This window comes from Austrofundulus limnaeus, unplaced genomic scaffold, assembly GCF_001266775.1.
Source record: "Austrofundulus limnaeus strain Quisiro unplaced genomic scaffold, Austrofundulus_limnaeus-1.0 Scaffold427, whole genome shotgun sequence".
NCBI lineage: Eukaryota > Metazoa > Chordata > Actinopteri > Cyprinodontiformes > Rivulidae > Austrofundulus > Austrofundulus limnaeus.
In genome coordinates, this window is record NW_013952829.1 from 218,965 (window position 1) to 223,723 (window position 4,759).

At 36.0% G+C, this 4,759-nt stretch overlaps 1 long non-coding RNA gene across 1 annotated transcript; it reads right to left on the minus strand.

Moving 5' to 3' along the window:
• Positions 1-939: 939 nt before the first annotated feature.
• LOC106529212 (uncharacterized) lies at positions 940-3,854 on the minus strand. Its single transcript, XR_001311609.1, has 2 exons — positions 3,284-3,854; positions 940-1,404 (listed from the first exon to the last, which is right to left on the minus strand). It is a non-coding gene; the product is annotated as an uncharacterized LOC106529212 (long non-coding RNA).
• Positions 3,855-4,759: the final 905 nt, after the last annotated feature.

The window sequence follows — 4,759 nt, forward strand, 5'->3', positions numbered from 1 at the left end:
CCACCACCACCTCCTCCATGCTGTTAACCCCGCAAAGGCCTGCGTTTTGCTGGTCCCTGTGTGTTTTTCTTATTGCAACAAAACGTATCAATAGGATCAAAGATTCATGTTGTAGAAAGAAAAAGCTTCAAGTTAGTAATTATAACAATTCCTAAGCAACAGCTGTATCACATAATTAAGTGGTGTTGAATTTAGCTTTATGACTAACGATATTAAAGTTCTAATTAAAAACAGTTTTAATAGAAGGTAAAACCTTCTTTTAATGCAAATGCAAAGGATCCTATAAGAGTTCTGACTTGGAAACATGACCTGAATATTAAATAATTATCAGCAGAAGCCCCATAAAAGCTTTGGAAAAATTTGCATTCACTCTTAAAAGCAGTTTTGAATGGCTTAATTGGGCCTGCTGTGGCTTAATTTAAATAGTGCTATTTTGTTTTCCAAATTAAACAGTGTCGAATGCATTTACTCCAGGAATAAAATCTAGCAAATATTTAAAGATGGCGCTGTTTCAGATTTTCAAATTTGCTGCTGTTGGTTGTCTTGTAAGAAGACCCAGAACTTAGATATTTTTTGCTGATTTGACTGGATTATTTGAGAAAACAATCCTCGTATTAGTCACAATAAAATAAAACATTATAACACTATAACATTGTTGCGTCTTATAGAGGATCTGCTGCTCATATGTGTCCTGAGCTGAAGGGTCTGTGTTTCCAGCCTGATCAGAGCTGATGAAGACCTGCTGCTGCTACAGGAGCAGCAGAGGGACAACCATTCATCGGCATGAAGGTCAAACAAGGCAAGGCCAAAACCATAAAAGAGTCCACAGGATTTTAACTATTATTTATTTCTTTTATCTCATTAATCACAAATGTCTCATATAAACTTAGACGGAGCAGCACGTTATAAGCAATGCACGAGCAACAGAAAAGACATTAGTTTGCTTTCTTAAACACGTTTATTTTGAGATACAAATTGGAAATATATCCCCTTGTAAAAATATAAATACTAAAACTTAATAAATAAATAACATTATTTATTTAATTGCACATTCAAGAGCTTTATAATGTCAAACATTTTGAGCTTGGCTGTACATGTAGTGTTAAAATATCAAATATTTTTCACCCGTCATGAGGTTTAGTTTCCAGCCAATCAGCAACCACGTTAGATTCATGTACAACAAACCTACTTTAGGTCTTTTTTTTTTGTTTTCATTTCATTCAGTTTTTAATAACATTTGTGAAATGGAAATCCCTCGATGGCACGCTCTCGTCTTTCTTTGTTTTTTATCCTCTTGTTGTTTTGTTTACATGGTTCAGATCTCAGATTGCAGGTTAAACAGCAGCAGAGGGAGACGTTCACAGCCCACACAGAGTCTGCACCGAGCTTCACACCTCAGATCAGCTGCTGACCATGGATGAGAACAGAAGGATGAAAAACATGGGGGGGTATAAGAAAGACAGAAAACAGGAGACATTTCAGAAGAAAAGCTTTTTACACATTTTACAATTACAGTCCAAGCCTTTCATAAAAATAAAACATCCACCATAAAGCTTGTGCAAAATATGATAAATATAAAACTATAATCTGTTTTATAATACAGTTTTTCCAGATAGTTAAATACACTGAATATAATTTTATTTTACAACTTAGGCTGCAAACCTTCTGTCATCCAAAAAAAAAAAAAAACCATCAGCAGTCTCCTAACTGAAAGTGCTCACAGGTTCAGATGACACATCACAGCATGGAATAATATCTGCTTCATTTACTTGTTGAAAGTTGGTGAAATTAATTCCACCATTAAACAACTGGTTCTCCAGAACAACCGGAACCAGTCTGACTGACTGGCAAAAATCCAAACCACTGAGGTCAAACGTTGGATTTGGTCTGAGGTGGTCTCACTTATTGAGATGATCCATTTGTCTTCTTTTTGGCATTTATCTTTTTCAACAATTCATGCCTCAAAACTTTCATCTCCTTCACCACATTTTGACTGTGATCTTTGGTCTTTCAGCAATGAACACTTTTTGAGATATTTATCATTTTTTTGGCCATCTTTTATTTTATCGAAAATGAATAAAGTTGTCTTCAACATCCTTAAAATCCTTCAAAAGTTAAACTTTTTCCTTGTTACAGTTCTGCTTTTTGTTTACTTCTTTGTCATTTTTGCTTCTTTTTTCTAATTTTAGTGTTTTTCTGCTTTTATCTTTCTGCTCATTTTGATTCTGATTGTTTCATTTTTTTATTATTTTTTGTACCTCTATCACTTTCTTTCTGCTACTTTAAGCTTTTGATGTTTATTTCTGCAATTTGTCTCAGGCTTTTTCAGCTAATTTGAGCTTTTTTCAACTAAGTCACCTTTTTGTGGTCATTTATTGTTTAATTGTGCTTCCCCTTCTTTGTGCTAGATTTCAACCTTTTTTATAGCTACTTTACAACAAATTGCCAAATTTTTGTTAATATTTTCTTATATTTGGGCAAAAATCTTCCAGCATTCAACAGCCACGCTGCCTTTAGGCAAAAAAAAATGTTGATTCTCCATTGATCCTGAAACACATGGAAACATTATGAAGCTGGAAAAGCAGGCTGGTTAAAAAAAAAAAGGATAATCTTAGTCAGACTAAAACCTCAAAAGCTAATTTTTAAAACTAAATACATGAAATTCCTTTTGAAACTTGTTGATGCTTTTATTTCTGCAAAATTTACCCACACTCACGCCTGTGCAGCCTGTTGTACTGCAGCACGGACACAAACTGTTGCAGTCTTCCATTCCTGGTCTCATGTTTCTGCAACATCCCAGCATCCCCAGTAACATGAGGATTCTGGTGTCGGAGACGTGCTCAGCAACTCAAAGCTCCGGAGGCTTTTGTCCCTCAAATCTGCCCATATTGTTGCAGCTCTGTGGGGGCCCAAACAGCCTCCCTGTGCCAAACCAGACATCACACACACCCCTATACACACACTCAGACACTACACACACATCTATAGTTCACTGAGCAGTGGCATGGTTTAAAGATGAGCAAAACGCAAATAAAAGCAATAATCATTTGACCAACATTATTAAACAAACATTTTTTTTAATTTGATATTTAGTCTTCATCATTGCACATGCATTTTTTTCTTTCAAATATTTGACTAATTAAAACAAAAAGATGATTATTTTTAAATCAAATGTAGTCCTGCATTTTAAAGATGTGTATTTATTTCATTGTGGCTGATGCTGCTGCCACCTTCACGTGCTGCCATTTTACCTCCTCGTTGTGCTCAGAGGCACAACGCTCACCTCTGAGTTGATTTTCCGCTTCCTTCACGTCCTGAAAGGAGGAAACAACGGGACTTCACAGCATCAGTAAAGAAATAAAATTTAAAAAAGGAGAAACGCAGCCGGATCAAAAGCAAACACAAAAAGTCTCCCACTGTTCCTGAACGCGTCACGAAGCTGCAGCAGGATTCCTGACAGGAGGCTGCAAATAAAAGTCTTCTGAGGAAGAACAATAAACACATAAACACAGGCAAAGCATGCAGAAATAGAAGAAGAAGAAGAAAAAAAACATGGCGGACTGAAAAATCTCCCACGCCAGAGTCATTACGCCTGCAATTAGAAAGTCATTTGCATAAATGCTAATGAGTCAGAAATTCATGTCTGCGCTCGAGGGAAACGAAAGATTTTTTTCTCTTTTTTTTCCTGGGGGTCTCTATTTCTTTGCAGAAGAGGGGAGAGTTTTCACACGGATTGCACAGGCCTGAGGAGGGTTTTATCTCTTTAAAATGTGCTGTTTTATTTTAGCCTGAAAAGCTGCTGCAGCGTTTTAAAGCGCGATGACTGAAGCAGATCTGCTTCCACTGATCCTGTTCATGTGGAGACATGAGGTGAAAATGACTTGTAGAAGCAGCAGAGCTTCTGTGAGTTTAACACCAGAAATTATTACTAATTAGCGGCTCCACACCTTTGATCATTTAAATTATGTTATATTCATTTGAATAGATTTACCCCCTGTAAATACCTTCTACATCACAAGCTCCATCATCTGTTTTTATAAACTCTTGCAGTATTTGAATCTATGAGAATTTCTGGCATAATTGTGCTAAATACTCTTTTATGAAGAAAACATAATGTTTGACAGACTGCATTGCTCTCTAAAAATGATGTCACACATATTTAGTCAGATTAAAAAGACAGGCATACAATTTTTTAAATAGAAATGTGTTTTTAGTTCATTTTTTAATGCTATCATTTTAACCTTTATCACATCAAAAAGGTTGAAGGACAAATTTTGCTCACAGAAATTGATCCTGTCTATAAAGACATCATTTTTCACTTACACTGATCTTTTATTTTGATTTTTTTTCCAAAATCTCTTCCTCTTTCACAGGTCCATTAGGAGGTCAAAGAGATGAAAAGGAAAAAAGTGTCCCAGGGGAGATCATGTTTTTATAATCTGGCTGCAGCACTAAAGCTGCTGTCATCACTTGATCAAATCAGCCTGAAAAGCGTGAACAAGCTGAACATTGATCTGTTGCAGCAGATTCTCATTTATTTGGAATAAAGAATAATAATTAAAATAAACCACAACCTTCAGAAAGGTGCAGACTTCTTGTTGACTCAGAGCAGGTGGGCTTTAAAGGGGGAAATGAGGGCTGAGCTCGAGCTTTTTTTTACGTTTAATTTGTATTTAGGTTATTTTCTGCAAAATTCCGCCATCAGCTCTACATGCAGGTGTAACACACACACACACACACACACACACACACACACACA